The 21,597-nt window shown below is 34.7% G+C and overlaps 1 long non-coding RNA gene across 1 annotated transcript; it reads left to right on the plus strand.

Moving 5' to 3' along the window:
• Positions 1-1,120: 1,120 nt before the first annotated feature.
• LOC149847181 (uncharacterized) lies at positions 1,121-7,338 on the plus strand. The gene is made up of 3 exons (XR_016430593.1): positions 1,121-1,196; positions 1,550-1,648; positions 7,266-7,338. It is a non-coding gene; the product is annotated as an uncharacterized LOC149847181 (long non-coding RNA).
• Positions 7,339-21,597: the final 14,259 nt, after the last annotated feature.

Raw genomic sequence — 21,597 nt, forward strand, 5'->3', positions numbered from 1 at the left:
AAAACCTATCCATTCATCAAAATCAAATGCTGCAAGAAGTGATTCCTATAAAAATAAGCATATAGATCACATATGAAAAACAATGAAAATCCAATAGCATGTTTCATTTAGCACCGTGCCCTAGGTTTTCATTTCCTATATATATATATATATATATATATATATATATATATATATATATATATATATATATATATATATATATATATGCACAAAGCTATTAAGTATAAATCACCTCTTTTTCATATTTTTAAAACCTTTGTTTTGTAAATTGAACCTTATAGATGTGATCTACAATGTTTGTTTAGTACAAAATGAGTTTTGAATCATGTGATTGTGAAATATAAGCAGGTTTTTCAAGAGCTTAAAAAAATAAACGACGGACAATGCACTAAAATTTTATGACTCAAAAAACCATACTTTTACAGCAAAATAACATTATCCAATTTTTTATCCTTATTAAACAAACCATGTTGAACACATCTACGTGGTCTGATTGAGTCAATGAAACTTGAACATATGATTTCCAGCTCAATAGTTTCATGCCTTCAATAGTATATATATAATTCAACTTTGGTGTCAAAGATATTCTCCTACTCATGGATATATCTGAAGGAATTCATCACAAAAAGCAGTAGATTGATTTTCTTGAGAAAATGAGTGCTTGTGTTATTTTTTTCCTTGAACACCTTTCTTTCTCTTTCACTCTGCATATGCATGTATGCCATGCTACCTTCCCTTATTCCTGTGTATTTATGTAGGCCATACTAGCTTAAACATCATTCATGTTTTGTATTTTCATTTGTGGTATAGGCTGAAATGATAGTTCGAGCAACTTCTAAAAAAAAATTAGTTCATCTACTTGTACCTTTTCTGTATCTTGTCCTTGATTCTTGTGGTGCTGTTTTGTTTTTTGTATATGAGCTCAATCTGTTGGATGGGCTCTTAATTTTCTTCTAGCTGTGGTAGATGCTTTTAATACTTTTAGATGTTTGAAACACCTATCTAATTTTTTTGTTAGATCTACTACAGTTAAAGAGTTGAAAGAGTGGGTTTTCTTTTGTTTACTTGGTATTTTATTTTGATCCCTGATGTATCATTTGCATGACGATTCTTGTAGGTCACATGTGCAATCATCAAGATAGTTGAGAAGCCATGGGAGCACATCATCATAGATGGCGAACTTTATAAACATGGTTTGTATTCTGTGCATCTTCTGAGATGGTGAACTATTTCTTCTGTCACAGCTTTCTCTGCTTCTTCTTCATGCTGTGTCTTGCTTCACAATACTTTGTTATCCATGTTGATATCTTGCATGCATTATGCTAGATATTGAGCCTAGCACATAAGTTAGTATATATGTAGTTTTTCAAGTGGATTTTACCCATTCATTAAGCCAATTACAAAGTGTGGACACATTTTCTGTGTGACACCAATTAGCTGGGTCATCACAGAGTTATTTGCCTTATGAATTTTCTATAACTCGTAGATTTAATCTCTTATCTAGATTTTATTTTGCCTATATTTTGTGCAAACATCTTGTTTGTAGGATTTAAACTTGGGTCTGAGAAGCACACTACAGAAGTAGTGGTGGAGAAAGGTGGTTATATCAGGGATTGAAGGATTAGCTCTATTAAAGTCAACTAAGGTATGTCTTCGATTGTTTCTGTCTATACACATTCTGAATTTCAACTTTGACCATCTGCATTATGCACTCAGATATTGACCTTTTCACCTAATGCAAAACTTTGATATATGAGTGCTTGAAGCTGATGAAAGGAAAAAATGACTACTTGGCCTTCAAATGACCCATTGTTCACATATCCTATCTAGGGAACCAATTCTCTGCATCCAGTGAATTCTGACCTGCCACTCAAACATAGGCATGTATGTCGATCTGACCTATTTGTACTAAAGGAAATTCTAGTTCATGGATACTTTTTTTGTTCCTTTACATGTTGCTCCCCCTGCAATAGAAAATTCTTACTACAAACCATAGTTTAAAAACTCGCACGGTTGACCTTGTTAAAAAATGTATATATATATATATATATATATATATATATATATATATATATATATATATATGTAACTAAGACTCCTTATGGCCCTCTTCTCTTGTGTATATATATGGGGCCAAACCCCACTTCAAATGCATGCTTCTTGCATGTGTTGAGATCAATAAAAACATATATTTTTTATCTTTGTGTTCTTGTTCTCCTTTGTGGGTATTTGTAAGTGAACCTATTTGTGGTTCTTTGTGTGTTCATTGAGATATTTTGGTGAAACTCTTTAGAGTGTCCACTTGTGGTGATTTAGTGAACATCTTCGGAGGAACTCATTTCCTTACATGATATCAGAACGTGGTGATCAAGCTAAATTTTTTTTTGAAACATTGGGAAGCATGCCACTCCAAATTTGAAAGTGTTGAACTTCTCTTACAATTTCTATTTTAAGTGCTTGTGATTGATGGCATTTGTTTGGTAGCAGAGTGCTCATGACTTTCACCGTTACTCTCATTTTTTTCTCTCCTCTTTCACTATTGTTTTCTTTTTTACCCTTTTAAAAATGGATGACAATGAAAATATCACAATAAAACCCATTAAGCTCAATGATTCAAACTATATAACATGGGCTTCAATTATGAAGCACTTATATAGAGAAAAGGGTTGTGAAGATTAGTGGATGAGACAGATCTATAACTCAAAGTAATCCTTACCAAAGTAGAAGGTGAGACAACGGTATCTCTTACAAAGGTTGAGAAAAATAAAGCAATGACCATTTATGAGAAAAAGTGAAAGGAATGGAGAATGAGACATGCCAAGATTATGTCTTGGGTCATTAGTAGCATCAACATCAACAAGTGTTCAAGTCTTACTAAATTTGAACATACAAACAATGCATGAGATCATCTTAAGAGAATGTATTGTTTAAAGATATTGCACATGTGTGCAACTTACAAGATAAGTTGTGAAAATATTGATTTAATGTTTAACTTAGCTAATTAATATTGTTTATATTTTTTTTGAATTTAGAGTTTTTGTATTAATTAACCAAAAAGATTAAACTAGTGATTATTTGTTAAATGATCTTAATTGATTAGAACCAATGTCTAATTAACCTTAGGGTGGATAATTACTTTTTAAGCTATGATTTTAATTAAGGAAAAATATATTAAAGTATTAACGTAAAGTTTGGACCTAATTGGATCGGATCCAAGTAAAAAATCCAAAGTAGAAAAAAAAGTAGTGAAATGGAATTTCAAGAAAAATAAGGACTAATGAAATTTCAAAAAAGTAAGGAGTAATATAGAATTTCAAGAAAAATAACTAAAATAGAATTTCAATAAAAATAAGAACTAATATAAAATTTTCATAAATTGAGGTACCTAAAAGTAATATTAACAAATAATAAAAATAATAAAAAATAAAATATGGTAAAAAGGTAACTAGGTAGTTAAGATAGTTGAATTAGAATTAAACTAAAGGACAAACAAGGGGGGGCGATTTTTGCTAATCATGACCTTGGGATTTGCAATCTAAGTAAGATCTACTAAATCCCAAGTAAAATATCTACAAATCCTAGGTAAATCAAAAGAAGAAAAAAAGCTAGAAGCTAGAATCATTAGCTTTGGTGTAGGTTTCTATATTAGGAAAAGTCTTCATGTGCTATGGAAATCAAGGGTTATGCATGGGAGATTTTATTTTAGAATTGGGTTGGACAAATCCCAACCTTTCATTCCCTCTAAATGATCTAAGTCACTCTTTCTTGTAATCATTACCTCTTGCCTATAAATATCACTCCAAATTAAGGAGAGGCATCCAAGAGTTCTCTCACTCTTTTTCTCTTTCGCTCCCACGATTTTGGTATTTTGCTCATCTTCCCCATTTTAGTGTAGTATAGGGTGCCCATTGAGGAACTCTACTCTACACCATTAATTAGTAAGTTGAAGATTCAAAGGTGAAGTAGTTCATGCTAGTTGCAACAACAAAATAAGGCGAGTTGATTTATGTTGTATGCATTTTGATATTTATTCAAACTCTTCTCTCTCTTATTCTCTTTCTCTCCTCAAACCATATAAACATGTGTTTCATAATACATGTGGGTATGGTGAAGGAATTTGCATGATATGAACCATGATGATTATCTCTTTTTCTTTTATGTATACACTTCTTGAACCACACATGATTCTTAGCAAGGTACATGGTTGAAATGGAGGTGCACCAACTCTAATGGTATTTCTATATTTCAAAAACCATGATCAATCATAAATAGTAATTTGTGTTTTAATGAAGTTATCACTCTTAAAAATTTTAAGCATCTCACGAATTCTAGTTCTCTCTAAGCAAACCATACTTAAGAGATCATCATATTTACTATGTAATGTTCCTCAATAATAAGGTCTTGAAAATCCGTGTGAATGTGCTAGAATTCATTAATTGAAAATGATTTTTTGATTGTGTGAAGGTGATAGGATTCACAAATTGAAAATGATTTCTCAAAAATCCGTGTGAATGTGATAGAATTCACTAATTGGAAATGATTTCTTGAAAATCTGTGTGAATATGATAGGATTCACAATTTGGAAATGATTTCTTGAAAATTTGTGTGAGTGCGATAGAATCCACAAATTGGAAATGATTTCTTGAAGAATCTAAAATAACTCATGAAGAAAAAGAGTGTTAGATAATCATTTGTGACTTAATCAAATTCTTGAAACTCTTTGATAAAAGAAAATTGTCCTAATAAGTAATGAATTGTTTTAAAAGTTGAAGAAACCAATATACATATTTATTTTGACAATTCTCTTATCTCTTGAGGTTTCACTCTTGAAACTAAACAGCAAATATATCTCAAAAAAATCTTTTGTCCTACATATATTTTTGGATTCCTCTAACTATGATGAAACAAGGATGGTCGGACAGACCCAGTCTGGACCCCAATCATGGTCCAAGCTAGGTCTGAACCATGCCTAGATCGTACAGGTCTGAACTAGCAATCGGTTCAGACATGGTTTCTTTTGGGTCAGCACTGGCCTACCCGAAATCGAGCAGACTGGTTCGGGCGGGCTGTGTTGTGTCGGTTCAAACTGGCTGGATTGAATGGTCTGATCCAGCTAAGTCTAAACCAAACTGTGCTATCTGGTCTAGATCAGTCCCAAAATGGTTGGACAAACCAGCAGCCGGTGGTTCCATCGACATTGAAATAAAAAAGAAAAGAAAAGAAGAACAAAGGAGAAAAGCAAAATAAAGGAAAGAAGGAAATGGAAAGCAAGGTATTTACGATAATCAATTTTTGATAATGGATGAAATAGAGTTTTAACTTAAATAGATTGTGTAAAGTCCAATGCAAACGATACTCTCGTATGCATACTTGGAAGAAAGTCTTTGTGTATGCCTAAACTTTTTCATACGTAAAAACATCATATCGAGTTAGATGTGCATACACTTTTGAAATTTAGGGTTTAGTTGTCTTAAGATCAAGGCAATGCAAAGAATGAATTCATTTTTGCCTACATGAATGAGTATGATCGAAGCGATCTTATATTGTACAAGAATCAATACATGCATGTGTATGATTCCAACGAGTGTGTGATGATTTGTCACACGAAAGGCTTACACTCGTCTATACTTATACTTGAGACAAATGCAATATGAAAAGAACATATAGGTCTATGCGTATGATAAATGCATGACCGATATTTTTACACATGCTCATGATAAAGGCAATGTGACATTGTATTGTCTATGCTTATGAAATTCTTCATATGACAAACACTCATAGGAATCATGTTTATCTATGCTCATGATTGTGATAAGTACACTTCGACATAGAAAATAGAAAAATTATGCTTATTCTTGACAAAAACGCATTGAGTCATAATGTCTATGCATGGGCCAAGTGCAATATGATAACTCTTATTTTGTATTGTGCTAAATACAAATTGCCTATGAAATAGTAAGGCTATGCGAAAAAATAAGAATGCATATGACATAAAGGAATACTTGTATGTGAAGTAGCATATGATGCATAGAAGCATGTGATCATGGTGTTCACGTTTTTCATATAGATTATTGCCTCTCAAATTGGCTATGATACCTTCGCAAAATGATATGCATAGCACGTTGTAGAAATAGATTTATTTTGCATCTGAATTGTTATGCATTATTATGCTATGACATGATGTATTGAGGCATGTATAAACATCATTGGACTTATGTGTGGTTATGAACTAACTGTGAAATGCATTGGTGTTTTAATGAGAGCCTGGGCGGGGTATGACCCCACATCATGAGCGAAAGTCTCACTACGTATGCAAACATCGACATATAAGATCTTGGTTATCGCCTTCACAGGCAAGGTCCTCACTTGGGCTCAGAACGCCAGAGCACGTGATTTGGGTTGAGCAAGACCATATGATGTTATGTATACTACCTTGAGGAGAGTATGGAGGCTATTAAGCCTAATTACCTCATGAAATGATGGCATGACTACTAACTACCCTAATAAAGAGGAAACCGCCTATGTAACTTATTCACAGCTTGGTCCACCTTAGAGAGGGTAGAACGGTATAGCCCTGAGTGACGATGTTGCGTGTAGGTTTTAGCTACATGTCATACCGACTTGAAAATTAAGAAGCAAAGGTGTCCTTGGGACCTCCAGTCACTCAAAGTTAGGGAGGTCGAGGTAACCTAAAAATGGTAGGCCTCAGCTGCTGCTGTAGTAGGGATTGCAATTCGGGTTTGCCCTTGCATTGAAAATCTCTCAGTTTTTAGACCGCAGGCTTGAGATGGTTTATCCGGTTACTAAGATGATACGGTAAATATACAATTTGCATAATGAACACCGTAGTATGCTCTAGTTGGTGCAATGATAATTGCATCTATGTACCCTGAGGAGGTAAGCCTATCAAAATTAAAATTTCTAATATTGTTAACTGACTAACATAATTAGTATTTGATCATGTTATTCATATTGCATACTTGAGATTTCAAATTATGATTATGTTATTCATACTACATATTTGAGATTCTAAGTTATGATCATGTTATTGCATATTTGAGATTCCAAATTATGATCATGTTATTCATATTGCTTACTTGAGATTTTATGGTATGATGTTGAAGTTATATGATGATTCATCTACAAGCATATGATTTTCCTAAAGCATGTTATGATAGATGTTTGATTAATTATCATGATACATGTTGCATAAATTCGCTTACCGGCTCACAAGAGTTTTGACCCTGTTTCATGGGGCGCAGGTGACGAATGATGATGCGGTGCGAGAGCGCGGTATGCGGCGAGGTCGTGATCCATCCTTCTTTAACTAAGTTGTTGATCTTGGAACCAACTTTGGGTGTCTTATTTTTTTAATGAGGTGTTTTATTACATATTTGGGGATATGTAATATTTCAAACTATATGGGGTTCATGGAATGAAAATTATTTTCTTTGGTTTATGAGATGAATCTCTATTTCAATTACGTAACTTATTTCTATAACCTGTCAGGATTGTCCAACTTTAATTATTTTTGTTGTGCTATTTCAAAAAAAAAATTGTGGTTAAAATTCTATATTTTCAAGTTAAAAAATTTTGGGCGTTACATGTCATGTCTGCCGAACTTTCAAAGTGACTACCTTCGTGTCGCAAGGTATACCATGAAATTGAGTTGGTTCCTAGCCCCAAACCACCAGTTCTGATACCCTAGCATATGACACCTCTAGAACTTAAAGAGTTGTGTCACCAACTCAATAAAATGCTTGAAGTCAGTATCATTCGCCCCTCCAAAGCTTCTTTTGGCGCCTACGTGTTGTTTCAGCTTAAGCATGATGGGTCAAAGAGTCTATGTAAATTATTGGGTTCTTAACAAAATTACTATAAAGAACAAATATCCTATGTCGCTTATCGCAAACTTATTTGATCAGCTTGGGAGTGCCCGTGTATCTCTAAACTCAACCTCCAGTCTGGGTACTGGCAAGTCCATATTGCTAAAGGAGATGAAGCTTCCTTCAGCAAGACGACATGCGTTAGTCATTATGGTTCTTATGAAGTTTTGGTAATGTCTTTCGGCTTGACAAATGTGTTAGCCACTTTTCTAACTTTAATGAATAAGATCTTCTATTCATATTTGGACAAGTTTGTGGTCGTCTACCTTAATAACATTGTTATTTACAACAACAGTCTGAAGGATCATGCCAAGCACTTGTGCATTGTCTTCCACACCCTCCGAGATAATGATTTATATGTGAAGCTTGTTGCAGCCAGACATTGGTGTTGACCCTAACTGTTGTAAAGAAGTGGTGGTGGTGTCGTATTGAGCCCCAATCAACAATTTGTGTGTCTCTAGTTGTTGCCAAACCGTGTGTGCAGAAATCTAGTTGTTGTCTAAGTTCAAAAACTTACAGATTCATGTGTGACCTGCTGCAGTGTTTCACATTGTTGAGGAGGTTTTTCTGAAGACATTCTCATATGTGGGGTGTTGTGGCTATGACAAATCTATCCCAGCATTCATTGATAATCTCTTTGGTTGTTGTGTTTTCTTGCCGAGTTGGAAGGGAATTGTATCCCTGTTGTTCGTGTCTGTGTGAACCTTCATATGTTGTTGGAATCTTTATCTTGTGTCTACAAACTCAGTTTGACTATAACTTACTATATTAGACTGTAGTTTGTTGCGATTTTATTTTGAGAAAAAACGTTGGCTAAAACTTATTTATGATTAGAAAATTTTGTTTAGTTATATTTGCTTGTGGTGTGGTTCTATTTCCTTTTGGTAAGACTAACCGAAGTTGGGGTTAAGGTGGAAGGGTGAATTATATTATAGAATCTACCATTGAAGTATTTGTGAGTGCAGGTTGAACAGAAAACTCTAAAGCTAAAATTTGCTTAACTGATTTGTTGATTGAAAAGCGTATGACTTTGAGTTTGATTCATGAAACTCTGTTTATTAGAACCAATCAATATTATTTGCATCATAAATTTCACTATTGATATTGAAACTTTGTGTGTAATAGCTTGTTGGAACGCTATCGCACACACCTACAAGATTCATGTTTAGATTTTTTATGATTTTGTCATTTTGTTTGGAAAAATCATCCGAGAATAGGGAGAACAATTTTATGGGTGATTCTTCAGGACTGTACTTGTCTAACCCGTTGATCAGGTTGTATATGAGGCATACAATCTCTGATTTGCTTGAATTTTATTTCTATGGATTTATAATTAAATTTTCTAAAACTTTTGTGTTTGGACTTTTGGTAAAACCTGCAAGGATTAATCTTGTTCTGGTTTGTCCCAATTGGATAGTTCCAGTGGTTCCAGCTTGTGGAAACGAGTCCACTGTTCTAGTGTTCACCTATTTCTCAATCATCAGTAGTTAGAAAATTATGAACATAGATTCGCTGGAAATGTGAGTGTGTATCCTACAAATCCCAAGTTGTCACCTTCAGTCAGTTAGGAATGTAACTAGGTCAAAACGACCCCGGACTAAATCCTATTAGAACCCAAAATCCCAGACTTTAGCTTTCGTGCGTGAAGATCCAATTGGATCTTGGATCTACCCATTGTCAAATTCACATCATTTTGGTATCAGAGCCTTCTAGTAAGATTCATTATGATCTTAGGGTATTCTTGTGTAGTTCGCCATGTTTGGGCGATTGAGTAGCCACAATCGAGGCGAACCTAACCTCAAAAATGAAAATTGAGACCTTAGGTATGAGAATCACGACTTGCGACGATAAGTTGAAAAATTAAATAAAAGGATGGAAGAGTTAACCAAGGAGAGAGAAAGGTGATCCAAGCATAGATCGCACGGAGCCCGAAGAGATCATGACAATACCTTATATGATTCGTATAATGAGTTTGACAGCCATAGGCAAATGCATTTTGATAGAAATTTGAACCAACCTAGGTGATCGAATTGGGAATCTGGACTTAAGTTTGAAATCCTAGAGTTCAAGGGATCTAATACCCTTGATGAATTTTTAAACTAAATAAGTGAGGTTTGAGAAAACCTAGAATTTAAAGAGGTGCCCGAAGAAAAGTGAGTTGGGTTAGTTGCCCTTAGGTTAAAGGGTAGAGCTGTAGCTTGGTAGAGGTAGCTCAAGTAGACCCACAAACATCAAGGTCGTGTACCTATCGAGTATTGAGATCATATAGAATAAAAGCTATGAGCTCAGTTCTTTCCTCTCAATTATCATCGAGAGTTATATTAGACATACCAAAACCTAAAGTAGGGTACGAAGTCAGTTGACCAATACACCAAAGAGTTTCATGATTTAGTTGCTCAAAACAATATACATGAGAGTGAAGAGCAATTAGTGTCCAAATACATTGGTGGACTAAGTTTTTATCTGCAGAACATGCTAAATTTTATTGAATGTTGGACTGTATTAGAAGCTCATCAGCAAGCGAGACAATGGGAGAAGTCTTCGCAAAGAAAGACTTTAGCTAGAATTGCTCAACCAATAAAGACTACTATTTTGGTGCACCAGCCATTTCTTTGCCTAGGATAGCAAGCCAAAATGTGATAGTTTCATCCCAGTCTAGGCCGACTAGTTTAGTTGTCCCCATTAAGTGTCATACTTGTGGAAAACCAAGTCATAAATTCACAGAATGTCATGAAAAAATGTTGTTTACTGAAGGTATTCATGAGGAAGAAGACTCAGGATTTGATCCAGAGTCTGATCCTGTATATGATATGTAGAATGAAGAATTTGAAGAAAGAATTGACGAGATCGAGGACGTGGATTTGTTGCTGCCTGATAGTGGAGATGCACTCATATTGAAAAGAGTGTGTTTAGACCCTCATCAAGAAATGAATGATAAATAGCTTAGGGCCCACATCTTTGAATCTACATGTACCATTGATGGTAAGGTTTGTAGATTCATTATAGATTCAGGGTGTTAAATATTATTTACGTAGAAGTCATATCCAAATTGAAGTTGGGAACAAGGACTCATCCTAGACCCTATCGAATGTCATGGCTCCAAAAGAGCGTAGATGTCCAAGTTGACCAACAGTGCTTAGTCAAGTTCTTGATAGAAAATACCTACTTTAACCATGTTTGGTGTGATGTGTTCCCCATGGATGCGATCCATTTGATCTTAGGGAGACCCTAACAATATGATAGAAATGTCATATATAATGGTAGTTCCAACATTTGTTCATTTACTTTCGAGGGCAAGAAGATACAGTTGCTACCTTCTAAGGACATACCTCTGTTGACTTCGGCCTCATCATCAATTGTAGCATCCACTTCCACATCTTCATCTCCATCCGCTACCCCCCAGTATGATTATTGTTTCATAACATATATAGAGTATATATCTAGTATAACATTCATAATTCACATGTACTTTTATCAAATTCAAGTCATGTATGAGTGATTCATATGTCAATATGTCATTCAAGTCATGCATGCACATTTCATATATAAATATATGCAAGTTACGTTATGCATGCGTACTTTAAATATAAATTTATGCAGTTCAAGTCATGCATGCACATTTTATACATAAATATATACAATTCAACTCATGCATGCATATTTTATATATAAATACATGTAACTCAAGTCATGTATATGCAATTCACACGTAAAAATATGCAATTCAAGTCATACTTGCAAAATTCATATGTAAATGTATGTAATTCAAATCATGTATGTGTAAGTATATGAAATTCCAATCATGTATATGTATTTTATACGTAAATACAAACAATTCAAGTTATATATATATGTATTTCTTACATAAATACATGTAGTTCAAGTCATACATGTATATTTGATACATAAAATATATGTATTTTAACTAGTCAAATCATATAAGTGTATTTCATACATAAAACATATATATTTTAACAAGTCAAATCACGTGTGCATATTTTATACATAAAATATATGTATTTTAACAAGTTAAGTCAAGCATGTGAATTTTGTATGTAAAATAATATTTAATTAACATGCATGCAAAATTTGTATGTAAGATTTCATGCATGCGTATAATATTAATATTTTAACAAGTCTATGCACTTTAACTCATGCCTACATACTTTTTATGTGTTTCCATGCATTTTTAATTACAAGATATGTATATATTAATAAAATTTCATACTTATAAAATTTCATGCATATTTTTTTGTACGCAATTGAATATTTTAATATTATATAATTTTTAAGTAAAATAGTGTAAAATCCCTATCTTTTAAATTGTGAAGCAAGAAGTGGAAAATCTCAAAAATACCAACAAAGATTTTCCTCCAAGAATGTAGGATGTGGATAGTGCTTCCGGCGAAGTTTGATTATTCCTGGGTATTTGTGCTGTTAGTATGGAGATGTGAGTGGATCCATGGATGAAGGTGGTGGTGAATATCGCACCTTGTGCGGGCGCAATCACAAACAATGAGCAAGTCAACCGCACACCAAAGGCTCGGCTGGTCGGTCAAGATGAGGCAGCTAAGGGGTGGCGTTCGATTGGGCTCCGGCGAGTGGCATAGGGGTGGGCAAGCAACAGTTGGTGCTGGGAAGTGAGGCACTCGGCTGGGCATCTGCAGCAAAACAGGAGAGAGAGGAAAGGGTGGCTCAGGCCGCCCACCCTTGGGCGAGCAGCGCGCCCCAGCTGCAGCTGGGTGTAGCAGGCGGCAGGAACCGGGGTGGTGCCTGTTTCAGTGAAGAGGCTGCACCCGAGTGGTGCCACTGCATAGTGAATCGCCGACAGGAGGTGGCGCCCGCATCTGCAGCAAGCAAAAGAAAAAGAAGAAGTGACATTGGGCGGCTCACGCCGTTGTTCGGTGAGTCTGCAAAATCAAAGGCAAACGATGCCGGTGCGGTTGGGCACTGTGTGTGTCTGCAAATCAGAAGAAGAAAAAGGCTAAGATAGTGGTGGAGGTGGCTGCCTAAGGTAACAGTGGAAGGAGCAGGAACATCGACTGGTGGTGGTGGTGGTGGTGGTGAGTGGTGAGGCTGGTGGTCCATGGTTGAAGTGGTGTTTCGGCTGGCGTCTGCAGCAAAAATAGAAGAGGAACAGAGGAGGAGAGAGGACACCTCTCACTGCAGTGAGAGAAAGAGAGAGACGAGAGGTGTTATCGTGAGGGTGAGAGAGATATACGAGAGTGAGGGTGTGAGAGTTGCGCTTTAAGAGAGAGGGAGTAATGAGAAAGTGCAACGACAGTGAGTGTTAAGAAAACTTGGGTTATGCGTGAATGAGAGGGGTATTTAGAGGGAAGTGTGTGGGAGAGAATGTGATGTGATGGGTGAGGGGTTCTTGGGAATTGGATTGGAATGTGATGGGTGAGGAGATATTTTGAATTTTGGATTGAAATGTGACGGGTGAGAGGATATTTTGGGTTTTGGGTCTTTGAATTCAAACCCAAATTCATTATCCATCTTATCTCCTAGATCCAAATATGAATCCAAACTCAATTTGGTTTTTAATTTGTATCGGGTTCGCCAAGTAGATCGAACCCTAATGGAGTGTGTTGATCCATTTGGATCCCCTACCTAAATCCAAACTCCTATAAAAATTCAAACAAAAAAAAACAAATAAAGGATTCAAATTATGGATCCACCTAAACCAGTTCCAAATCCCTACCGTGTGTTGATCCATTTGGATCAAAAGGGTTTCAAGATCCAATGGGTTCAAGTATGCCCAATCGGATCTTTCAACTCAAAATTGGATCTTTACTAAGATCCAAACTTTAAAACCTCGTAAATCCAATGTCTTAGTTATAATTGTATATTTCAAATTTTTATCGGACTCACACTAAGATCTAGATCTGAATGCCTATTTTGACTTCTAAAAATCTAATTTAATAGTTTAGATTTATGCTTTCTAAAATATTTAATTTGTTAATTTAAATATAACTGACACATAATTTCTAATTAATTATCCCAAAAATAGTTATTTATTATTGATTAACTTAAAAGTTAGAATAAGTGCTGAAAATTCTTCTTTTGACTTGTTTAAAAATTCTAACAAAATTGCCAGTATTACACCACCATTCATAAGAGAATATTTCTATAAAGTGGTCGTTATATCATGACCAATATTCACTTGACCATAAACCTATGTTAACGGTCATCATGATGTCTACAAGATTCACACAATTCTACTTTGAAGCTGATCATAATCTGTTACGACAATGAAGCCATACATGATACTTCAAGTACAAGGTTTTGATGATGAGCAAGTGAAATCAACTGCATTTCAGCTAAGGCTATGAAGAAATTGAAGAATTCAGTGAAGAATCCTTGAAGACTAGTGTGCAAATGTTTAATTCATTAAAAGTCTTAGATTCTTGTAAGAGCCTTACTTAGAGTGCATATTTAGGTTGCATTTCACCTTAAAAGTCTTTAGAAAAACTTTTCTAAAAGAAACTCTTTTGAAAATCTTTTTAGAAAACTCTTTTCTTAAATTTTCATGTTTATTAGTCGACCAATAGACTTATCAGTCGACTAATCCTTTCGCGCCATATTTTCCAAAAAATCATTTTTGTCAAATTAGTCGACCGAAGGTTTTATCAGTCGACTGGACATAATGTCTGTTTTCTGGAAAATTAGCAGCAGTCGACTAATGGTTTTTCAGTCGACTGAACAGAACATGTGTTTTCTGAAAAATTTAGCAGCAGTCGACTAATGCTTTTTATCAGTCGACCGAACAGAATGTTTGTTTTTCAGAAGTTTTTAACAGCAGTCGACTAAAAGGTTTTTCAGTCTACTGATGATATTATCAGTCGACTAACTTTTCTCCAGTCGACTAAGTTTCAAAAGTTTAGATTTTCAAACGGCTCGATTAATAGATCAGTCGACCGACGATAACTGTCAGTCTACTAATAACTAACTATTAGTCGACTAACTGATCTTTCAGTCGACTAATTTTGCCGTTTTCCTGAAACTTCAAAAAGGCGTGTCTTTTCATTTTTCAAACGTTTTGATCGTTCGAAATGGATCGTTTTGACACCCTTTCATACTTTCAACGTATGAAATCTTTTAACTATAAATATGAGTGCATTTTACACTCAAAAACAACAATTCAAATCGATTTGAATCTTGCTTTTCACTCTTATTCAGTCAAGTATTGATTTTCTCATTCACGTGATATTTTCACTTCAGTTTTTCACTCAAATCACTTTGAGAGATAGTGAATTCGTGAGTAGAGTGTTTCAACAACCTCAAAAGCCAATTGCATCTCATTTGCATTCAAAAGGAAAGCTCATAGGTTGTATTGTAAGTTCTTATTTCTTTTGTGTAAAAAGAAGGACTCCTTGGTGTAAAGGAGTTGTTTGCTTTCAGTTGGGTTGTTACTGAAAGTGGGACCGGTTATGGTCTGTGTGATTTTGTAGTTTACAAGGTTGATAGTGGAGAATCTCAAGCGGGTTTTGCTTGGGGACTGGATGTAGGTCGGGTTTGACCGAACCAGGATAAAATCTTGTGTTCTTTGTGTGTTTGCTTTGAGATTTGCAAAATCTTTCAATATTCCGCAGAAAGTTTTAAAAGTACTATTCACCCCCCCTCTAGTGCTCGTTGCCTCGATCCTAATGCACTTTCATTTGGTATCAAAGCACAGATTTGTTATTACTTTGATTTGACCATCATCTAGCATGGCAACTACAACATCTCAGCACAAAGAAGGAAGCTCCTCTGTTCGTCCTCCTCTCTTCGATGGAACAAACTATGGATACTGGAAAGTAAGAATGACAATATTCCTGCAATCCATGAATCTCGATATCTGGAGAGTTGTTTCAGAAAAGTACCAAACTCCATCAACTGATTTCAGTCGATGGACCGATGATGAAAAGAAGACTGCTTCACTTAATGCCTAGGCAATGAATGCCTTATATTGTGGCGTTGACAAGGTAGAGTTCAATCGCATCTCTCAATGCTCTACAGCTAATGAAATCTGGCATACTCTTCTCGTAACACACGAAGGTACGTCAAATGTAAAGGAATCTAAAATTGCTTCTTTAGTTCATAAATTTGAATTGTTTAAAATGAAGCAAAATGAATCTATATCGGACATGGTAACTAGAATGACCGATATAACTAACACTTTGAAATCCCTTGGAAAAGAATATTCACAAGTGGATTTAGTCAGAAAAATTTAGTCAGAAAAATTCTAAGGTGTTTAACTCCTGAATGGGAGAGAAAAACCACTGCTATTGAAGAAGCAAATGATCTCAATACTCTCACTCTTGAAGACTTAGTTGGTAACCTAATGGCATATGAGGTCCAACTTCAAGACAGACAAGAAGAAGAGCCTAAAAAGAAATCTCTTGCTTTTAAGGCTACTTCTGACTCAGAAGATTTTAAAGAAGATGAAGATATTGCCCTCATCACAAGGCAATTCAGAAGATTCATCAAAAAGGGAAGATTTCAAAGAAAGGCAAAGAAAGCAGATTCTTCCATTCCCAATGAAGTAAAGTGCTTTAACTGCAAAAAGGCAGGACATATCAAGAAAGATTGTCCTCTTCTCAAATTCAAGCCCAAGGACCAATTCAAGAAGAAAAAGGCATTTCAAGCATGTTGGGATGATAGTGACTCCTCTTCCGATGAAGAATCAAATGAAGAAGTCGCCAACATGTGTTTTGTAGCACAAGAAGATTCGGTAAGTTAATTTGACTATGATGAGTTATTTGAAGCATTTAATGATTTATATGCTAAATTTAAGACTCTTAGTTCTAAAAATAAAGAGTTAAAAACTGAAAATTTAACTCTTAACTCTCAAAATAAAGTGTTACTTCAAGAAATAGAAGATCTCAAGAAGGAAAATTCTTGCCAAGCACTTGAGATAAAAGAAATTGGAGTTAGAACCAATCTCTTACAAAATGAAATATTTAGTCTTAAAGAAAAGTCAAATGATCTTCTTTCAATAGTGACCAAATTCACGAATGGTCAAGAGAATCTAGAAAAACTTCTTGGTTCTCAAAGATGCTCGGTTAATAAAACCGGATTGGGATATAGCTTCTTTGATACTCAAAATAGACCAAACTATGTGGTGAAAAATCAAAGACATTATTCTCAACCTTTTGTTCATAAAACTAAACTTTCTAGTTCTAATAGAAATGCATCTAGAAATGATTATTCTAGACATGTTTATTCTAAATCCTTTTATAGAAAGAATATTTATTATCAAAGGAAACCAAAATCCAAATGGATATGGGTTCCTAAGACTAACTCTCATGGACCCGAAAATAGAAAGGGGTCAAATGCTTTGTTTTCTGATTTTGTTATAGGTACACAACATAAGGAGCAAATGGATATTGGACAGCGGTTGTTCCAAACATATGACTGGAAGGCCGGAGTTATTTTCCACCCTCCAAAATAAGGATAGAGGAACCGTCACCTTTGGTGACAATAACAAGGGAAAAGTGATAGGTATTGGTAATCCAAAATTTCCCTTGATAGAAAATGTTCTTTTAGTAGATGGTTTAATGCATAATTTAATATCTATTAGTCAATTATGTGATAAAGGTTTTCATGTTTCTTTTGAAAATGATTTATGCTTAATTTCTGATTTTCAATCTAAAAAGATCATTTTTAAAGGTAAAAGAAGAAACAATGTGTATGAACTATATCTAGATGAATTACCCTCTTTTAATGAAAAATGTCTTATTGTTTCAAATGAAATTCAATGGTTATGGCACAAGAGACTTGAACATGTTAATTTTAAAATTATTTCAAAATTATCCAAGAATGATCTTGTAAGAGGCCTACCTAGAATACCATATAAAAAGGATCACTTATGTGATGCTTGTCAAAGGGGTAAACAAATCAAGAGTTCTTTTAAAGCTAAAGATATAGTTTCAACAAAACGTTCTCTTGAACTTTTACATTTAGATCTATTTGGACCATCTAGAATTCAAAGTTTGAATGGTAGCAAGTATGCTTTTGTTATAATAGATGATTATTCTTGGTTTACATGGGTGATTTTTCTAAAAAGCAAAAATGATGCTTGCTTTTGCTAGTTACATGAACTTCAAGTTATATCAAATTGATGTTAAGAGTGCATTCTTAAATGGACACATCAATGAAGAAGTTTATGTAGAGCAACCTCCAGGCTTTGAAAATGAGAAATATCTAGAAAAGGTCTACAAATTGAAAAGCGCTCTGTATGGACTCAAACAATCACCAAGAGCGTGGTATGAAAGACTACGAAATTTTCTAGAACAATCTGATTTTTCCATTGGTCGGGTAGACTCCACTTTATTTATTAAACATTTTAATTCAGATATTCTTATTGTGCAAATTTATGTTGATGACATAATATTTGGTTCTACTAATGATTCTCTTTGTAAAGAATTTGCTAAGGCTATGCAGGAAGAGTTTGAAATGAGCTTGATGGGCGAATTAAACTACTTCCTTGGACTTCAAATAAAGCAAACTGAAGAAGGAATCTTCATCAATCAGGGTTAGTATACAAAAGAACTTCTCAAGAGATTTGGGATGGACTCATCGAAATCAAGAAGGAATCCTATGAGTACAACTACTTCTCTTGATAAAGATTAAAATGGTAAAAGTGTAGATACTAAGCTCTACAGAGGTATGATCGGATCTCTACTATACTTAACTGCTAGTCGACCTGATATTATGTTTAGTGTTTGTATGTGTGCAAGATTTCAAGCTTATCCAAAGGAATCTCATTTAACTGCAGTAAAACAAATTCTTCGTTATTTGAAAGATACTTCAGATTTCGGTTTGTTTTACCCAAAATCATCTTCCTTTGATTTAGTTTCATATAGTGATGCAGATTTTGCAGGAAGTAAATCTGATCGCAAGAGTACTAGTGGAACTTGTCATTTCTTGGGAAATTCCTTAGTCTCTTGGTTTAGTAAAAAGCAAAATTCAGTATCACTCTCAACAACTGAAGCTGAATATATAGCGGCTAGTTTAGCATGTTCACAAGTACTTTGGATGAAACAGACCTTAAAAGATTTTGGTTTAAACTACTCCACAACAACTATTTATTGTGATAACACTAGTGCTATAAATCTTTCGAAAAATCCTATTCAGCACTCAAGAACTAAGCATATTGAAGTTAGACATCATTTTTTAAGAGATCATGTGTTAAAAGGAGATATTTCGTTAAATTTTATTTCCACTAAAGAACAACATGCCGATATCTTCACTAAACCTCTTAAAAATGAAGATTTTATGAGAATTAGGAGAGAACTAGGTATTTGCTCATTTTTGGATTTATAAAAATGCTGATTTTTGAAGAAAATCTCAAAATCGCACTATATTAGTCGACCGATAAAATTCTAGTCGACTGATGTTTTATATTTTGGAATGTATCGCATCATATTAGTCGACCGATATAGTTCTAGTCGACTGATGATATTTTTAGAATAAGTCACACTTTTTAGTCGACCGATAAAGTTTTAGTCGTCTAAATTTTTTAAAAAAATTTAAGTGAAGGGACCCGACACCCCTTGGATTTGTTTTAAAACCCGTTTTTTTTTAAAAAACAAAATAGGCATCGTTTCACTTCGTACCTTTTCGTTTTTTTTTTAAAAAACGAAACCCTTAAACCAAAAACCCCTCTTTCTCTTTTGCCTCTCTCTCTCTCTTCCGAAAAACCCTCGGAGTGTCGTTCGACTCCATCATCGCCGGGATTTTCTTACCGTAACAGGGAGACGCCGGAATCTTGTGGCCATAATCTTCAAACGTCGGAATCCTCTTGTAGTGACTGGCGCATCTTCAAAAACACGTCGGAACTCTCTTGCCGTGACAGTGCATTGCCGGAATCCCCTTTTAGCCGACCTCTCCTCACCGTCAACCACCGCATCGTCCTTTGTTTTTGAACGCCGAAAAGCTTTTTCCCCTTGCCGGACGTTATTTGGAAGCCAACATTTTGGTAACCATGCCTCGCACGAAGTCTGCATCTGCAAAAGGTTTAGGTTCTCCTCCTCCTACACCTACTTCAAGACATGGTTTTTCACTAAGATTACTTCGCAACCCTCTTCTCTATGACACTTTTGGATCAATTTTTGCACTACCTATTTTACTAGGCCGAAATATTCTATTTCACTTGTTTTCTCGTTACAAAATAAGAGAATTATTTCCTGGTATTTCACATCTTTTTGATGCTTGTGCAGATACCCTTCACTATCCTTTTCTCATTCACTTGTTTTACACAAATTTACAAATGAATCATGAAACTGGAGTTTTGTCTTCTCTTGTTCGTGATGTTGAAATCGAGTTTGATTCGAAATTGCTTAGAGAAATTCTTGAAATTCCACCTTCAGACACTCTTTTCAACACTATTGAAATGAATGATGAAAGAGTTTTTGAACAAATTCTTCTTCCAGAAGCACCTCACTGCCTTCCTTTCAAAAATACTAATCTTCAAACTCGTGCACGCATTGCTGGACGAATCCTTGCCCACAATGTTCTACCCAAAACTGGTTCTTTTGATTATTATTCCACAGATCTATCTACGGCTCTTTATGTTTTATTTGGAAATATTTCTGTCAACTGGGTCAATGTGTATTTTACAAACTTGTGGAAACAAAAACCATTTCTTCCTTATGGTTGTCTTTTAACCCGTATTTTTAGACATTTTAAAGTTCCTTTAACAAATGAAAAGTACATTGAGCAAAAAGAGTTCTTTGATCAAACAATTTTTAAAAAGAATGAAAATTAAATATCTGCCTCCCTTAAATGTTGATCAAACTGAACCATCTGATCCTAATGAACCATCTATTTCTGAACCTTCACCTTCTGCGACACCTTCATCTCATGCAAAAAGAAAGAAATTTTCGACAAATCAAGACCATGATGAAGTTATGCAGAGACTGGAAGCTTTGGAGCTGCATCAACACACCTTTCGTGAAGATGTGACTCAACAACTTGCTTCAATTCAGAAGGATGTAACTGCCATTAAGGATTTGCTAAACTCTTTTTTCTGATCTTTGATCTTTGAAAAACATACTTTATGGGTTGTAATATTTTAAACTTATCTCTATTTCTGTTTATGCTATTTTTGCCCTTACTCTTTTTTATTCTGACAAAGGGGGAGAAAAAGATAAAGATAGCATTACTTTGAAATTGCAGGGAGATCTTGAGAAAAAGATGATAGCAATTACATTACAGGAGATCTTGCATGAGAAATGCAAAATTAAGAGAAAAAGAAAGCTTTGAATGAATGTATTTCTAAATACATGAATACATGATGAATGGAAATGCAAACCAATCAATATGTGATATATGTGCTTTAAATGTGCTAACTTTTAATGTTTTGCAGCATATTGATAGGGGGAGTAAAATCTCCATCTATGCATCTAAATGCTTCATCTTTGATTAAGTTTGTCATCATCAAAAAGGGGGAGATTGTTACGACAATGAAGCCATACATGATACTTCAAGTACAAGGTTTTGATGATGAGCAAGTGAAATCAACTGCATTTCAGCTAAGGCTATGAAGAAATTGAAGAATTCAGTGAAGAATCCTTGAAGACTAGTGTGCAAATGTTTAATTCATTAAAAGTCTTAGATTCTTGTAAGAGCCTTACTTAGAGTGCATATTTAGGTTGCATTTCACCTTAAAAGTCTTTAGAAAAACTTTTCTAAAAGAAACTCTTTTGAAAATCTTTTTAGA

The sequence above is a fragment of the Nuphar pumila genome, chromosome 2, assembly GCF_984573655.1.
Source record: "Nuphar pumila chromosome 2, dmNupPumi1.hap1.1, whole genome shotgun sequence".
Taxonomy (NCBI): domain Eukaryota; kingdom Viridiplantae; phylum Streptophyta; class Magnoliopsida; order Nymphaeales; family Nymphaeaceae; genus Nuphar; species Nuphar pumila.